The sequence below is a fragment of the Canis lupus genome, chromosome 36 (genome assembly GCF_011100685.1).
Source record: "Canis lupus familiaris isolate Mischka breed German Shepherd chromosome 36, alternate assembly UU_Cfam_GSD_1.0, whole genome shotgun sequence".
NCBI classification, from domain to species: domain Eukaryota; kingdom Metazoa; phylum Chordata; class Mammalia; order Carnivora; family Canidae; genus Canis; species Canis lupus.
The window spans coordinates 21400076-21418943 of record NC_049257.1 but is presented as its reverse complement, the minus strand read 5'-3'; the positions used below and the strand labels follow the sequence as shown (position 1 = coordinate 21418943).

Genomic DNA, 18868 nt, shown 5'->3' with positions numbered 1-18868 from the left:
TTTGAATCCAGGAAACAGTTCCCCAGCAATGACTGGAATGTTGTCATAAAAAACAATAAACAGATCTCCAAGTCCTGTTTTGTATGTGGGAGGGACAGAGAGAGAGGGAAGAACCATAAGATTACCACCCCCAAAGCTCACTGATGTTTCGTACAGCTTCTACCAGTTAATTTACAGAATCCATTTTCCCATAACTCCATTTTGGAACTTCCAGTTTACCTTTGTGTGTTTCTAATTCTCCTCTCTAGATGGCAGCACAGATGAAAGAATGCCAGAAAAGCTTGGCGCCAACCGACTTCAACAGCAGCAAACAGCTATCGCCTGCCTACTCTCAACTCACCCATCTTCTAAAAAAAAAAAGCAGAACCTAAGGTATGATGTAAGGTATCTTACACCTTTCTCAAATACATTGAATCAATCATGTGGGAATGTAAAGAATTAATGACAAACTGATATCAATGAATGAGGAAACTGACCACTTAGCCTCTTTTCCACGCTAGCTGTTTTCTGTATCTTAAGGGTAGTATCATCAGTGAGCCTGCGTAGCTTCGCAGAACGTCATATAAACATGATCATTTGCATCATGACACTGGGGATCTGATACAGCCAAACTCCAAACTGCCTGGGTTGCTGTGAGTATTGGATTCCTTTAAGATATAAACAATGCTATTTACTGACTCTTTGTCAACCGATGCTTTGAACCCGCTGTAAAATGATCTCTATGTCACCAGATGCTACGCTGAAGCTCAAGAAGTTAGTAAGAAGGTCACACTTCCTGAAAAGCATGCAACTTATGGTTGAATTAATAATGCAAAGAAAAGGAGTGGAGCAGACTTAGACAGAAGACCTTTATACTTTACATCAAAGCCCCACTAAAGTTTTTAAAAAAAAAACATTATTCCTCGTGGTGTTAAAAAAACAACATTCAGCTGAGTAGATTTAAAAATCAGGTTAACAAAAAATAAAAATAAAGTAAAATAAAATAAAATAAAATAAAATAATAAAAATAAAAATCAGGTTAGCTTTACTCAACAATTCATGAATCAGGGAGCATCCCATCTAAGCAAATAGAGAGGAACTCTGAGGAGCTGTACAAAATGGAAGGCTTTTGTAGGAGCAGGGATAAGGAAAAGCACATTACCTCATCTTTCTTCAGGGGATGGCAGGAACCTATCAGGCAGATTGCCTCACTACCACTAACCAGGAAATTTCAGCCTGACTGATTCAAGGTTACATTCCTGGGAGAGGCTGAAACTGCAATTAAGTTAGGTATTAAGTATCGGTGTGGTGACATAGGCTTAGCATAAATGACTCCATTTTGGGCCTGTTGTTTCTCTTTTTAACAATGGGGTCTACCAGCAAGATGTTCATAACAAAATCTGCTGACAAGGAGAACATAAGGAAAGTGCCCCTTCAACGTTTGTCATTTCAAGAGTTCAAGAGTACTCTAAAGAACACTAGACTGTTCATGCGTAATGAACTGAACAGAAGCTAAAATGTGACCAGTGCCTTTTAAGCAAACTACAACAAAAACCTCACCATGGAGAGTGAACATAACTATAGTACATAAATAAACCAACCTGAGGCCAAGTGGATTGTCATTCATATTTAAGAAAAAATCAATTTGCAGCATATCAGAGTCTTTTTTAAATTCTCTCCTCTTCTTTCTCTTCTCCTCCTCCTCCTCCTCCTCCTCTTCCTCCTCCTCCTCCTCCTCCTCCTCCTCCTCCTCCTCTTTCTCCTCCTCCTCCTCCTCCTTAATGAAAGCAAATGTACCAGGACATTACCCTAAACATCACATCTTTCCTTGAAGGAGTGCCTTTTAATATTCCTTGGGTTGTCACGAGTTAACTCTATGATAAGTCAGGAAATCTGCCTTTCTGAAAACAACTCCTGGTGCTCTACAGTTACTGAATGCTTTCCTCCTCAGCTCTAGCTTGGAGACAAAACTGAGTCCTAAAATGACTAGACCGAGAGGCATTGAGATAATGTAGAATATGAGGGAGTGAAGTTGAGATACTGAGTATCACCCAGCCACTGGTCTGCATGCATCTCAAGGGCCACACCATCACACACCATCCAGAGCTGTAGGCCAGCAGCCCTCCACTCTGGAACTTTTCCTGGAGCCAAGACCCAGACTACTCTGAGACCCAGGACTCAGAGATGTCACATACCCAGGACAAAGCTGAATCCTGAGAGCCCTGACCCATTAACTCTGTGACAGCTGTGCAGCTGCCAAACCTGCTATCCGTGAGACCCTTGATATTCTTGATGTGTGCCTCAAAGGGAAGTCCTTTCAAGGGGGTATATACTCTATGAACTCTCGTCCTCATCCTTGATTCAGCTTCCAACTACCCCCTTTCCTCTTAAACTTTTTCTCTGTGACCTCAGGAATCCCACACTATCATCAACGAAGACTCCCAGCCTCTTCATTGGACATTCTTTAGCTTTCAAGCCCTAACAAGGCTTTCCTTGCAAGCACACTACTTTCCCTGTAGCCCTTGTAAGTGGAGCCTATTGGGTCAGGTTTATTCTGTCAAACACTGTCATTTCCATGCATCTCAGTTCTCTGCCCTCTGAGACCCAGACTACATAGCCATCAGGTCACACTCTCTACCCCAGCTGTCATCCACTGACTGCTAGCCATGTCCTTTATTTATTAGAGATATTAGCAATGAACCCCAGTATCCCTTTTTATTCCAAGTGCTGCCAACAATCTGGCACATTTGTTATGTCCATGAGACATACTTGATCTCTCTCAGTTCCTTGATTCCATCTCTGGTTTCCTTCTCTATTCTGTTTCAATCATCCAATCCCATGGCCACTCCAAACTTGGTCATCAAGAAACCACAGCACCTCTGAACTCATGACTTTCTATTCCTCTAGTTCTTTTCCTGTGGTTATTTTTACTCTATTGGTTTTCCAAACTTATTAGAAACTCTATTTTCCTTTTTCTCCTTATTTGTTATCCATTTTCTATCTCCTTTTCCTTCTTTACTGGAAAAAAATCCATGCTTTATAATGTTAGCCTCTGACATGTGGCCTCAACTCCTTTGCTCCATTATTCTGTTGTTTCATCTGCCTGACGAAACTTGAATCTAGTTGTTTTCCATGGCTATTCCTTTTCTTGGGCTGCTGGACACTGCTGGAGAAAACTACATGGTCACCCAGATTGGGCTGCCCTAAATTCAGGCTCAGCAACCTCAAGTGGGACTTCAGTACTGCCTGCAATCCTACCATATTCCCCTAACCTGCTTGCTCTTTATTTCTGAGTCACCAGATATTTCAAGAATTCCCCTTTCTTTCCAAACCTCCATGCTTGCCTTCTTTACTATTCTCTGGAGGTGGTTTTATTTTCCACTTATCAAGGGGGTGAAATAGAAGTTGGGAGATGTGAGTAGTCTTAGTTTTCCGTGCTAGCCTATCAACTTGCATCTTTCCCTACCTTGCCTCTTTCCTCAGTCTCACCTCTTTATAAAGATGTTCCCTTCCTCATCTAAGGCCCATATCTTGGCCCATGCTCTGAGTCCCATCTCCTCTTGACCTCTCATTCCCCTTACTTGCAGTTATTCTCACTCTTATCTATATATTTAGCCTCTTCCACTCTATTAGTTCCTTCCTCCTAGGGTTAAAAAAAGCTCCATTCCCCCTCTATCGATAGCCTGCTCACTCCTCGCCAGCTAAACTTCTTGGAATAGTTATCTCCACTCACTGTTTCAACTTCCTCCCTTTCCATTCACTCTCCCAATCTGCATTCTCCAAGATAACCAGTGATCTCCCTGTAGCTACACTCAAGGGACACCTATCAGTTCTCTCTTTGACACTTGACATGTCCTCCTTTTTTGATATTTTCTCTCCCCTGGGCATCTATGATACCACCTACATGCTCCCAGATATCTCTCTAGCCGAGACCTTTCTCTGGAGCTTCAGACCCAGACAGCTATCTTTTAGCCAGCTCTACCTGTAGGCCTTAAAAGTGAATTCATTTCCTCTTCAAACATGTACCTCTTCCTAAATTTCTCCTGTGAGTGGTAAGTACTACCCTTGGACTCACTAATGCAGCCAGAAATTTGTGTATCATCCCTGACTGCTTGGTGGAGAGAGGATGGAGGTCTATGTTTGACTGTGTGTTGTGATGGGTGCAAGCTATTCATGTAGTCTTATCTGGGTGGTCTGAATGCTGGCATGAGCTGCTAATGCCATTCTTGTCTACTCTGTCAGTACTGGCAAGGCCCGGTGTGCCCTATAGGTTTTTGACCCTGCTGGCTCTGATGGGCAGTGATGAGCTGGCTGGGTGTACATGTAAGTCCCATGTACCTTCATCTTGCAGAAGGGCCATGATATTCCCCACAACCCCAGCAAACAGTATAGAAATATCTCTTCCTTTTATCTAGTACATCCACTTCCATATCAGGTTATTTCTTCTCCACTCATAGGACAGACAGGAAAAAAATCAGCTCATATTTACATATGTGTAAATTGTTTAATCTCATTAATTCACATGTGTGGAATTACATTAATTTCAAACAATAGAAAAATTTATTATTTAATCTCTCTTAATTTCAGTTTAATCTCTGAGTTAAAGAGCAGAGCCCAAGCAGCCTGGGTGGCTCAGTGGTTTAGCACCGCCTTCAGCCCAGGGACATGATCCTGGAGACCTGTGATTGAGTCCCATGTCGGGCTCCCTGCATAGAGCCTGCTTCTCCCTCTGCCTGTGTTTTTGCCTCTCTTTCTCTTTGTGTCTCTCATGAATAAATAAATAAATCTTAAAAAAAAAAAAAAAAAGCAGAGCCCTTTGTATTTCATTTATATAATGTAGAGTCTGGGTCTGTCTCAGCATCAGATTATCTCCACAATAACTAATGTACTTTCTACTCTACTAATAAGAGTGGGGGGTGGTATCTGTGTATGTGTTTGTGTTTGTGTGTGTGTTTGCATGTTGATTTGGTGTCAGGGTCCACAGGTTGGCAGCCCAGAGCCCAAGGAGATGAGTGAAGAGAGTACATTCCATTAATACTTCACATATTATCCTATCACATGTTCTTTCAAAATCAAATCTGATCAGGGCATTCACCTGCTAAAATCCTGTCTGTACCTTCCCATTGCCTTTAGGATAAAATCTAAACTTTTAAACTTGACTTACAAGTTAAGATTTGTTCCCAGTTTACCTCTTCCAACTCGTTTCTCACAATTTTCTCTCTTTCAGTTCCATGGGCTCATCATGCTCTCTCTTGCCTCTGGACTTTCTTACATTTCTAGAAGATTTTCTCCAACTTTTCCCTATGCCTGGTTAATTCCTGCACATTCCTCTGGTCTCAGGTTAAATGCCAGCTGCCCAGGAAGTCCTCCTTGACCTTCTTCTCACCCCTAACTTTGATGTGTCCCTTCTATGTACTCTTATAACTTTCTCAGGTCATATTGTTTATCATATTTTAATTTGTTTTATTTATTTGCTTTCTGGCTAGACTATAAATGCTTTCAAGGCAAGATTGTTTCTGTCTTGATCACTGCACACCCTCTAATACCTAGCATGTACCTGATACGTGGTAGGTGCTCAATAAATATTTGTTAAATAAGTAAATGAATGAGTGAAGAATAAATTGAACATGCAAACCATATAGTAGCTGGCTTCATTTGCACTGCCTTTCATCTTAAAGCAGGACTCAGTACTTTATTGTATTTCTCTAAGAGTAAATCAGCCCCCCAAAAGCAGCAGATTTGATTGAAGAATTTATGAAGAGACAGAGAGAGTTTAAATAGCAGGCATTTCTGTTCTCCCCTCTACTCTCTTTGATTTCCAGATGTTGGATCTCCCTCTCTTTTGACTCTGCCTTCCTCCCTGCTCTGTCATCCCCAATTCAGCCTCTACTTCCTTTTCTAAGGAAATCTCCCTCTGTGAGGACAATAGAGGATGAGGTGGAGACGGATGAGGATAGTATCAGTGAATGCCATTTGGGAAACAATTGAATGAGGCCAGGCAGAGATGATGAAGGCCTGAATTAAGAAAATGACAAAGTTAAGAGGAGAGGGTAGGTTTAGGAGATGTATAGGAGGGAAGGCCAATAGGATGTGGTTATGGATTGGATTGGGGTAGAAAAGGAAAGAAAGAGAGGAATACAGGGTGCAGGCCAGGTTTTGATGACTGCAAAAGAAGGGAAGGGAGGGAGGGAGGGAGGGAGGAGGAAGGAAGGAAGGAAGGAAGGAAGGAAGGAAGGAAGGAAGGAAGGAAGGAAGGAAGGAAGGAGAAAAGAAACAAAGAGGAGGCTTATGTTGTAGAATTTTAATTTCTTACGTTAAGCAAAATGGAAAAGTGATATGCAAGAGGTGGGACTGGGACTTGGGGAAAGTAGGAAAGATTTAGAAAAAGAGAAGTGGAGAATGTCAGAGACGGGCACCTACCTTAACTGACTGAAAATTCAAAGAATCACCCTTAGTCGTGAGGGCTTATCTGGGACCAGTCACCTGACAAAGCTTGGATCAGATTTCTGAATTCTCTCCAGCACTATCTTCTGTTTGGGAGTGGAAACAAAAAGTACGTGGTGGATTTCATTCTGGGTAGGGATTAGGAAGACAGGAATGAATGAAGGATCAAGGGGCTGAGGGTGTCTATCAGGATCATTGCTGAAATCAACACCAATAACAGACTGAGAAGAAGGCAAGCAAGGGCTGATGGGTCCTTGGCACTCTGATTACATTGATGGGTGAGAGAGCAAGAATCATAACAAGGAGGAGGACAAACAGAGTTCAGTGGCCCTTATAAAAATAACACCAGAATATTCCAGACATTTTCTCCATAAAATGAAAAGGTGAATGCCCCCTTTAAATCATTAACTAAACTGGCATTCAAATCTGGGCAGACTCCCCCAGGTTGGGCTGTTTCACTTTGCCAAGAATCGATAAGCTTCTGTGAACCCTCCAGGGTGAGTGAGGCATGATCCATCTTCCCTGTCTGGACAAGCTTGATCTGGCTTCCTTCCTCCTGCTAAAGCAGACCTGAGGTATGTGACAGGATTCCGTGTCTTAGACCAATTATCACATTCCACAGTGTGGAACTCCTGCTGATACTGCCTTTCAACTTTTAGGAGGCCCTGCTCTGATACTCCCTGGCTGAGCCCCTCACCACAGAGTGAGGAAACTGGGACCAGAATCCACATTGATCCCTACTACACAGTCTGGATAACCTGGAGCACCTCAAAATTTCTGGCCTCAGTGCCTCAAGTCCACTTCCAAGGCCTGCCTACATTTCTTCAGTCCCATCCTCCCAAGGGCAGACCATGCCACCAGTATATGCACTCCCTAGACTGAAAGCGGCCAAGGAGAGCCTTGGGGATATGCACAGATTGTGGGTGTGTGGGCTGGGGTGTCCACATGCCTGACAGTTCTTTCTCAGTCAGAGCCAGGAATGGGGAGAGAGAGGGCGTAGCTTCAGCTCTCCCCATGCCTCCATGTCCTCATGCAGAACAAAAAGGTGCCTGAAAATTACACATTCAAACTTGGCCTTCAGGTCATTAAGACAAAGTTATCAAGTTAGGAAAATAGAACATATTGTATTTATAGCTTTTACATATACATATGGAATATGGACATCAATTTGTATTCTTACCCTTGGTTTCACAAATTTTAGGGGCAGTCCTGGCTCCTATAATGCATTACTTACATGCTGTGAAGAATAGCTTGTCAAAATTATTATTCTAGGTTTATTTGACATAATAGTTCGGTCCAAAATGTATCCCAGACAGTAAAAAAATAAAGATCCTATTTGAATTTCTAAAAAGTTTTGGTACCCTAAGCACTTTCTTCAGTTTTTATATCATTTGATTGTCATTTGGTAGAGTATTTTTCCCTGTTTTACTAATGTCCGTATTTAAGATAAATTTTCAAAAAGAATCAATGAACATTTTTAGCATATTCCCAGGTATGTGCAGTCATCACCACAGTCAATTTTAGGACATGTTTATCACACCCAAATGAAACCCTGTATTCATTAGGAGTCACTCTTAGTTTAAGACCCTTTGCCCCAGCCCTAGGCAACAACTAATCTATTTCCTATCTCTACAAAGTTGCCAATTCTGGACCTTAAATATAAATGGAATTTTATAAAATGTGGTCCTTTATGACTGGCTTCTTTCACTTAGCCTAATGTTTTCAAGGTTTATCCATTGGATCAGTACTTACTTTTTTGTCAAATAATATTCCATTGTGTGGATATAACACATTTTATTTATCCATTCATCAGTTGATGGAATTTGGGCTGTTTCCACTTTTTAGATGTCATGAATAATGCTGCTGTGAACATTTGTATATGAGTTTCATACGGACATATGTTTTCATTTGTGTTGGGCTATATACCTAAAAAGGGAATTGCTGGATCATATGGCAACTCAGTGTTTAGCCTTTTGAGAAACTGCCAAACTGTTTTCCTATAAGGCTGCATCATTTTACTTTCCCACTAGCAATGTATGAAGGTTCCAATCTCTGTACTTCCTCATCAACACTTATTATTACCTGTCTTTTTTATGCTAGTCATCTTAGTGGCTATGAAGTAGTATCTCACTGTTATTTCTATTGCCATTTTACTGAAGGCTAATGATATTGTGCATCATTTCATGAGCTTGCTTACCATCTGTATATCTCCTTTAGAGACATATCTATTTTGATCTTTTGTCCATTTTTAATTTGGGTTGTCTTCTCACTACTGAGTTGTAAGAATTCTTAGTGTATCCTAGATGCAACTCTTATGTCAATATATGATTTGTGAGTATTTTCTCCCATCCTGTACATTTCTTGCTCATGTTCTTTGAAACACAGAAGTTGTTAATTTTGATGAAGTCAAATTTGTCTGTTTTCTTTTGTTGCTTGTGCTTTAGGTGTCATATCTAACCAACCACTGATTAAAGTCACAAAGATTTATCCCTATGTTTTTTCCAAAGTTTTAGAGTTTTAGATCCTACATTTGGGTCTTTGCTCCATTTTGAGATAATTTTCATATTTGGTGTGAGGTAAAAGTCCAACTTTATCTTTTTGCATATAATATTCATTATCCCAAACCGTTTATTGAAAAGACTATTCTTTCCCCTTTGGATTATCTTGAAATCCTTGTCAAAAATCAATTGATCATAAGTGTGAGGATTATGAATTTTTAAAGTACTCCTTTTCTGATATCTATAATTTCTTTTCTCTTTTTTAAAGATTTTATTCCTTTATTTGAGAGAGAGAGAAAAGAAGGGGAGAGAGCATGCACAAACAAGGGGAAGGGGAGGAGGGAAAGGGAGAAGCAGAGTTCCCACTGAGCAGGGATCTCAGTGCAGAGCTCAATCCCAGGACCCCGAGATTATAACCTGAGCCAAAGGCAGATGCTTAACCACCTGAGCCACCCAGGTGCCCCTATAATTTCTTTTCTAAAGGAATATGCAATAGGTCATATCTCAGTTTACTATGACTCTTTATTTATTTATTATTTATATTTTTTAGAGAGTGGGGAAGGCCAGAAGAAAAGGGAGAGAGAATCTTAAGCTGGCTCTATGCCCAGTGTGGAGCCTGACACAGGGCTCAGTCTCATGACACTGAGATCATGACCTGAGCCAAAATCACGAGCTGGATGCTTAACTGATTGAGCCACCCAGGTGCCCCAGTATGATTCTTTGAAATCAAGAAGTTCAGACTAGAGACTACTTTAGGGGCACCTGGCTGGCTCTGTCAGTGGAGCATCCAACTCTTAATCTTGGGTTGTAAGTTTGAACCCCATATTGGGTGTAGGGATTACTTTTTTAAAAACTTACTTTAAAAATTGTTTTTGTTTCCCTAGAGCTATTTAGAAAATTCTACTTGCAACCAAAACATTCTTCCTCTTTAGAGGTATTTTACCAAGATATAAAACAGAAATCTGAATAAACTGTGAAACTAAGAACACAACAAGGATCTCCTTAATCTCTGGGTATGTGTTGTAATTTGTCCTTTTGTCCTCATTTTTTTTTCTTTTATCCAGGAGAGTAATATTAATGTTTTACAAAATTCATGGAAATTGGGACACCTGGGTAGCTCAGTGGTTGAGCGTCTGCCTTTGGCTCAGGTCATGATCCCAGGGTCCTGGGATTGAGTCCCACATCAGGCTCTTTAAAGGGAGCCTGCTTCTTCCTCTGTCTATGTCTCTGCCTCTCTCTGTGTGTCTCTCATGAATAAATAAATAACATCTTTTAAAAAAATTGTGGAGATTGATCAACTCTCTAGTGTTTGGAGCCAGAGTATATTTCTTGGCTCAAAGATCCCTTTCCTCACTTTCACATGGTGGAAGAAATTAAACATGGGCCTCTAATCTCATACATGAAGAACAAGGATTATTTCCTCAATTCAGACAAGGGCTTGGGATAAGAACATGTTTGGATCAAAATGGTTTTCTTAAACCCAATTAGCTCTAATTCTAGGCTTATTTTATTGTTCCCTGTATTTTGTTCCTATTTATACTGATGAATAATGGATTGAATTGTGTTCTATCATTTATATCATAAAGAGTTCCTCTAGGTTTCAATGCTATAAAGTCTCTTTTAAACTTGTGCAAGAATTAAACTTGGCAATTAATTCATATGTCAATTGTTAGCAAGGTCTAGTAATTAAAGTCTACTTCAGAGTAAGTTATTAACTCTCCAATAAAAAAAAAGTACTTTATCAACTTATCAGTTTTAGCTATTTATTCTAGTTGACAGATGAGATAGGGAAGTTATTGACTGTACATAATCACCTCTGTACTTTTACCACTGAACACTGAGGTCAAATGGAAGTCTAGGTTGTTCAAGTTCATAGTTTAAATCTAGAATAAACCAGTTCAGGTTGATGGGGGTGGAGGGTGCCCTTGGATCTTGTTACCTTTGCAATACTGTCTCCTTAAATTTTGCAAAGCCCATTTTTGCTATGTTCAAATACTCAAACGTCTAAGTTAGAAACAGCCTAGACCAAGGATTTCATATTGAGATCTGAGATATTAAATTTCCTTGCTATTTATATATTTTACAGTTTTAACTATAATCTCCATGCTGTACATTGTATCCCCATGACTTATTTTATAAATGAAAGTTTATACTTTTCCTTTTGATCTGTTTTATTTTTTTTAAGATTTTATTTATTTATTTATTTATTTATTTATTTATTTATTTAATAAATAAATACAGAGAGAGAGAGAGATGCAGAGACACAGGCAGAGGCAGAAGCAGGCTCCAACACAGGGAGCCTGATGTGGGACTCGATCCCGGGACTCCAGGACCACACCCTGGGCTGAAGGTGGCGCTAAACTGCTGAGGCCACCCGGACTGCCCATGATCTGTTTTATTTCTTGGCCTAACATCTGGTTATAGTTACAGTTTGAGGGCACTCTATATGCTCTCTTTTCTTTCCTCTGATTGGCTAGTGATGAACTACTACTAAAGTCAGTCCAAGTCTTACTCTTTCTTGTGGTCAATATAACTGCAGTCTGGTTCCCAAGCCCAGCTGATCAGCAGAATTTCCTGGGGTGGTTTTTTTTTTTATTTAAAGATTTTATTTATTTATTCATGAGAGACACAGAGAGAGAGGCAGAGACACAGGCAGAGGGAGAAGCAGGGTCCATGCAGGGAATCTGACGTGGGACTCGATCCCAGGTCTCCAGGATCACACCCTGGGCTGAAGGTGGCGCTAAACTGCTGAGCCACCCGGGCTGCCCTCTGGGGTAGTTTTTAAAGAGTTTTCAGGCCTCACCCCAAAGGTACTGAGTCTGGAACTTTAGGGTAGAGCCAGTGAATCGTATGTTTCAGACGTTCCCAAGGTGATACTGATATCCAACCAAGTTTGGGCTATGGTCCAGGATCTCCAGGTGCTTGGAGGTCCCCTGAGTTTGGCCTTAGGGCATTGTCTCCAAGAAGCTGCCATCTACTTGCCAGAATATTCTAAAATAATCAGAGGTGCCTATTTGCAAACTGCCCTTAATGCTAGCTGCTACATCGGCAGAGTCCTATGTTCTTTCTCTGTCCACTCTCACCTCTTTCAGACTGTCCTTATGACTTACTTGCTCCTTCAAGCTGCTTGGCAGTGGCACTAGTGAGTATAAGATAGACTTTGGTCCTGATAAATCTGCCATGGACTTTTGGTCCAGCCTCCTATATGGATGCCATTGCCTCATCTGTAAAATGAAGATAATACCATCCTCTCAAAGATGAGGACCAGAAGAATGTATTTACATGGCACCTAGAATATAGTGTACCTTGTATTATGCATTATTGTCTGTTTGGTTCTACTTGTCCACCTCCATAAGTATGGCAGGTTAATGAAGCTTGCTCATCAGTTTTCCCTGATTGTAGCCCCCTAGATTACTCTGAGCAGCATTTCTCAAAGTAAGGGACACAGACCACCTGCATCTGAATAGGAGAAAGGACAAAGAGCTGGTCTTATGCAACTCTAACTTTATATACTTTATAATTTTTTATTGCAGTAGAACAGACACATAGAAAAGTGTTTTTATTATAAATGAACAGCTCAGTGAATTTTCATATACTGAACACACCCATGTAACCAGCTCCCAGATCAAGAAACAGAACATAACAGCACTCCAGAAACGCTCCTCCACACATGGAACTTTAAGAACCACTGTTAGATGAAGGGCCCAGGGGTGGAGCTCTCCTTTATCACAGTCCTGCCTTTCTCTCCTGGGCCAAATCTGCATGCTGTGTGAGCCCTTCCTAATCTGAGAGCCTAAGGCTGTGGCCTCACATGCCCCGTTAATAGTGATGTGACTTCCTTTGTAAGAAGGGTCACAAAGAGTGTTTCAATCATTTATATTCCCAGCATACACCCTAAACTGTTTAAAGTAAATGAATTCAGGTCCTGGCCAACAAGGAGTGGAGATCAGTCCTTGCCTGAAAGCATCAGCTTATTACAACACTCCAGCATTTTCTCACGGAAGGGTGAATGAGGTGGATTCTAGTGTAATTACCTTTGTGTAATTGAAAACTAAATCACTGATGACTGCATAGTTTAAATATCCATTTAAATACTTTCATTTTATTGCACTTATTTTTACAGGACATGCTACCACCAAATAGGCTATTAATTTTTCTAGCAAATTAAAATCTGAATGGGTACATTAAAAACAAGCACAGTTCAAATAGATGCCCTCTTTTCCCAGAGATCATTGGAGTTTTTCTTTTTATTTAATCCAGCTATTCAAATAATGTATTAGACCAGGACCTGTAATAATACAGGCCTTACCCAAAAGAGATCAGGTTTTCTATGTAATATGATTTACACAAGATTTTAAATAATAGGACAAAAACCTGTGGTGCTTTTGCCTATATATCTTCTCAAGTATTAATATACATGCAAATCACATGTTAAAATGCTGATTCTGATTTGGTGGAGCTTCAGGTCTGAGTTCCACATTTTTTTTTCTTTATTTATTTATGATAGTCACACAGAGAGAGAGAGAGAGAGAGAGAGGGGCAGAGACACAGGCAGAGGGAGAAGCAGGCTCCATGCACCGGGAGCCCGATGTGGGATTCGATCCTGGGTCTCCAGGATCGCACTCTGGGCCAAAGGCAGGCGCCAAACCACTGCACCACCCAGGGATCCCCTGAGTTCTACATTTTTAACAAGCTACCAGATGATGCTGATACTGCTGACCTGAGGACCACACTCTGAGTTGCAAGACTGTTCAGAGTATAAGCATTGACTAGAAGCCTGGATACATATCTGAGTTTCAATCTCCTAGTATATATAGACTATTTTTTAAGGCACCATCTAAATGTATGAATCCATAATTCAATAATCCCTCTTTGCCTATTAACTAATTTTTCTTTAGACTGCTGATTCTCATCTATAAGCTGTTATATTAAATATTGTTCTCTATCAGAAAGCCAGACAAAAACTCTTGCTTATGGTTGGAAAGCTTTATTTTTCAACCTTGTACAAATCTATTGGACCATAACCTAAACTTGAGTCAGCAGTGTAAGACTTTGGTCAGATAAGCAAGAGTAAACCTGGAGTATAACCAAAAGAAAGGGACGGCTAGTTCCAGTTCAAGGTGATAACATAGAAAGATCCTGAACTCACCTCCTCCCATGGACACACCAAATCTACAGCTATATGTGGAAAAATTTCCTCTGGGAAAGAAAAAAAAAAAACCTAAAAACTGGTGGAGCAAGCCCTTCACATCAGGCAAACAAGAAGGAAACCACATCAAAGGGAATTAGGAAAGGCTTAAAACACAATCTTGCTATAAACCCCCGCCCCTAGTATAGTATAGTGACCCACAGTTGGGAGTCAACTAAAATGCACAGCATCTTCCTTAGGGGCAAAGCATTCAAACTCCATAAAAGGCACTCCAGCTTTTAAGACTGGCTCCTGAGAGATGAGCCTCCAAAACACCTGGCTTTGAAGACCAATGGGACTCATGCCCAAGAAACCCATGGATCCACGGTGAACTAGTGAACATCTGTTAAAGGGCATGCATGCAGGCTTATCTGCTCAGGACAGCTCTTTGAAAAGGGACCAGACTTTATGTGAAAGAGACTTATTTCCTAATATTTTTTATTTTTATTTATTTATTTTTTTTATTTCCTAATTTTAAAGCACAGGTCTAAGGGACAGGGACTTGCTGAGATGCTCTCCGTGGTCAGAGATAGGTGGGCACCATCTTGCACTCTCTGGCCTTAGTAAAACCAACCAGTGCTATCTTTTTTTTCCCTTTTCCTTTTCCTTTTCTTTTTTTCACCCTTTTTTGGCGAGTGCCATATTTGCATTTTTTTCCTCTGCCGTGCTGCAACCAGTAAGCACCATCTTCACACTCTCCCTCTGCTATGCTCCACAGTGCCAGTATCAGTATCTGCCAGAGGAGAGCTTCTACACACATCTGATGCCTTGGCTTTTACATCTGGTGACCTGATTTTTGCAGCTGCAACCCAGGGGACACCCTTAGTTGCCTGGCTTTAGATGGCCAGGGAGACTTACATTCCTGAATCTCATAAGAAAGGAAAATTACAGGTCAATATACCTGATGGATGTAAATGCAAAAATCCTCAACAAAATATTAGCAAATTAAATTCAACAATACATTAAAATATACCATGAACAAGTGGGATTTATTCCAGGATACAAGGATGGTTTAACATCCAAAAATAAATCAACATGATGTATAACATTTAAAAAATGAAAGATAAGAAACAGACTTTTTTTTAAATTTTTATTTATTTATGATAGTCACACAGAGAGAGAGAGAGGCAGAGACACAGGCAGAAGGAGAAGCAGGCTCCATGCACTGGGAGCCTGACGTGGGATTCGATCCCGGGTCTCCAGGATCACGCCCTGGGCCAAAGGCAGGCGCTAAACCGCTGCACCACCCAGGGATCCCGAGAAACGGAACTCTTAACCACAGGGAAAAACTGATGGTTACCAGAGGTGAGGAGGATGGGGTGATTAGTTAAATATGTGATGGGGATCACTTGTTATGATGAGCACTGGGTGTTATATGGAAGTGTTGAATTACTATATTGTACACCTGAAACCAATTTTACACTCTGTTAACTAACTGGAATTTAAATAAAAACTTTAAAAAGATGAAGGAGAGAAATCATAAAATCATTTCAATAGATGCAGAAAAGCATTTGACAAAATTCAACACCCAGTTCCGATAAAAATTCTTTTTTTAAAAAATATTTTACTTATTTATTCATGAGTACACAGAGATTGAGAGAGAGAGAGAGAGAGAGAGAGAGGCGGAGACACAGGCAGAGGGGAAGCAACCTCCATGCAGGGAGCCCAATGCAGGACTTGATTTCGGGACTCCAGGATCACGCACTGGGCTGAAGGCAGGCGCCAAACTGCTGAACCACCCAGGGATCCCCACAAAGAATTTTAAAATTAAGAATTGTAAAATTCGGGCAGCCCTGGTGCCGAAACTAGAAAGGAAGAGTAAAACTGCCACTATTTGCAGATGACATGGTACTATATATAGAAAACCCTAAAGATGCCACCAAAAAAACTGTTAGAGCTAATAAATGAAGTTGGTAAAGTTTCAGGATACAAAATCAATATACAGAAATTCATTGCATTTCTGTACACTAATAACAAAGTAATAGAGAAATTAATAATCTCATTACAATTGCATCAAAAAGAGTAAAATAACTAGGAATAAATTTAAGCAAGAAGATAGACTTGTACACTGAAAACTATAAGACATTGATGAAAGAAATTTAAGAAGACACAAATAGATGGAAAGATATACCATGCTCAAAATTAGAATATTAATGTTGTTAAAATGTCCATATTACCCAAAGCAATCTACAGATTCAGTGCAATCCCTGTCAAAATTCCAATGGCATTTTTCACAGAAATAGACCAAACAATTCTTCAATTTGTTTGGAACCACAAAATAGCTGAATAGCTAAAGCAATCTTGATATAGCAGAACACAGTATGCCCCTGATTTCAAACTATATTACAAAGTTATAGCAATGAAAACAGTATTGTATTAGCATAAAAACAGACACATAAATCAATGGAACAGAATAGAGCCTAGAAATAAACTTACACATATATGGTCAATTAATTCACAACAAGGAGCCAAGAAAACACAATGGGAAGAGGAAGAATAGTTTCTTCAGTAAATGGTGTTGGGAAAACTGCACAGCAATATGCAAAAGAATGAAAGTGGACCACTGCACAAAAATGAACTCAAAATGGATTGAAGACTAGAATGTAAGATCTGAGCCCATGAAACTCATAAATAAAACTCATAAATAAAATATTTATTAAAGATATTATATTGCATATTTGAAATTTGCTAAGAGAGTAAATCTTGGAAGCTCCCATTATAAGAAAAAAAACTATGTATGGTAACAGATGTTAATTAGAGTTATTGTGGTGACCATTTCACAAAATATACAAATATCAAATCATTACATTGTATGCCTGAAACTAATGTATGTAAATTGTACTTTAATTTTAGAAAAAGAAAGGGACAACTAATCCTACCAGAATAGGCGGTCCTTATATGAATACTGTATTTACATAGCCACAACTGGGTGGAACATGCAAAGAAAAGTTCAAAGAACTAGCATTATTTAGCTTGTGAAGAAAGGACAAAGGATGCTTTAAGAATCACTTTTGATGGCAGCAGAAAGCAGTATATCCTGTGAAGTAAATGTCTTTACAGTGCATCAGAATAGATTTAGGTTAGCTCTAAAGCAGATCTTATGATAATGATGATCCTAGGTGGTAGGATTGCCAATGGTAATTTCCTTTTTCAAAGACCTTTAAAACCAAACTGGACCCTGCTACATTGCCTGTCAGTTGGGTTATGAGTTGATGTATCAATTGGGGTTCAGTGCAAACACTACTCTGTGTGTTGAATACAAGGAATTAGATGTTTCCAGAACAACCTCTGGAAGAGCAGAGGTTAGAGGACAGCCCTTAGGCTTCCAAATCACAGCACACAGTAACTACCTAGAGATTAGGAACCTATGGAGACCAAAGCTGGCATCACAGCCATTTCTCACCCATGGAATTGGTGGCACTGCAGAGGCACAGAAAATCTGGCCATTGAAAATCACATCCAATGTAGCATGCTAACCAAAAAGTAACAGAGAAAACTAACAGGCAGAGAAAATATAGCCTCCCTCTTGCTTTTACCTTCCCATCTCACGTTGTTATATCTGATTGGCAAAATCTAAATTGTATACTGAATCCTATTAGGAAGAAAATCTATGAATTATAGTTGTTTTGGGGGGGGTTGTTTATTTTTTGTGTTGTTTTTATTTATTTATTTGAGAGAAAGAGAGAGCACACAGAGGAAGAGGGAGAGGGAGAAGCAGACTCCCCACTGAGCAGGGAGCCTGATGTGAGTTTCAATCCAAGGACCCTGGGATCATGATGTGAGCCGAAGGCGGGCACTTAACCGAATGAGCCACCCAGGCGCCCCTGGTTGGGGTATTTTAAAATCACTTTTCATTGAAGTATAACATACATATGGAAAAATGTTCAAATCACCATCAGGTACAGCTTGATAAGTTTTTATAAAGTGAAGATACCCATGTAACCATAACCCAGACTGGAAAACAGAAAGTATTTGTACACCAGAAAGCCCCCTTCTTGCTCTTTTCTAGGCATCATCCTCCCAGAAGGTAACTGCAATCTTGGCCTCTAACACCAAAGAGCAATTTTGCCTGTTTTTTAACCTTATACAAAGTGGAATGATATAGTAGTATGTCCTCTTTTGTGACCGCCTCTTCATTTTCATTGCTATATAGTATTCCTTTGGGTAACTATCACTTATATGTTTTACTGCACATGGACATTTAGGTTATTTCTATTTAGAGGTTATTACAAAGTGTGCTGTTATGAACATTGGTGAACATTTGTATCCAGTTTGGTTAGATATATAAGAGTAGGATTTATAGGAGATGCACATGTTTAACTTGAATAGACACTGCCAAACAGTTTTCCAAAGTGATAGATACGCCACATCCTCACCAAAACTTTGAATTTTCCACTTTTACATTTTAGCTATTCTGTTCAAAGGCTAATGCAATTTATTGAAATTGTATTATGGTTTTAGTTTTTATTCTCCTGATGTCTACCAACTGAAGTACCTTTTCATATGTTTATTGCCCATTTGGATATCATCTTCTGTGAAATGCCTGTTTTTCACCCAATTTCTTATTGGCTTATCTGACTTTTTCTTCTTTGTAGTTCTTTGTTCTATGAGTCCTTTGTTGGGGGTATTTTTGGGGAATACATTTTGCCTCTCTGTGGCTTATTTTTCCATTCCTTCAATAATGTCTTTTGATGAAGACATTCATAATTTTGATGTAGTTCAGTTTATCAGAGGCTTTCTTTTATGGCTTATTTATTTT

General features: G+C 39.8%; 1 protein-coding gene across 1 annotated transcript in view; it reads left to right on the top strand.

Moving 5' to 3' along the window:
- Nucleotides 1–347: 347 nt before the first annotated feature.
- NFE2L2 (nuclear factor, erythroid 2 like 2) overlaps nt 348–18868 on the top strand; it is a 97732-nt gene continuing 79211 nt past the window's right edge. The window contains exon 1 of the mRNA XM_038584946.1: nt 348–372. The gene's annotated coding sequence lies outside the window, so the exon portion shown is untranslated. The remainder of the gene's footprint in view (nt 373–18868) is intronic.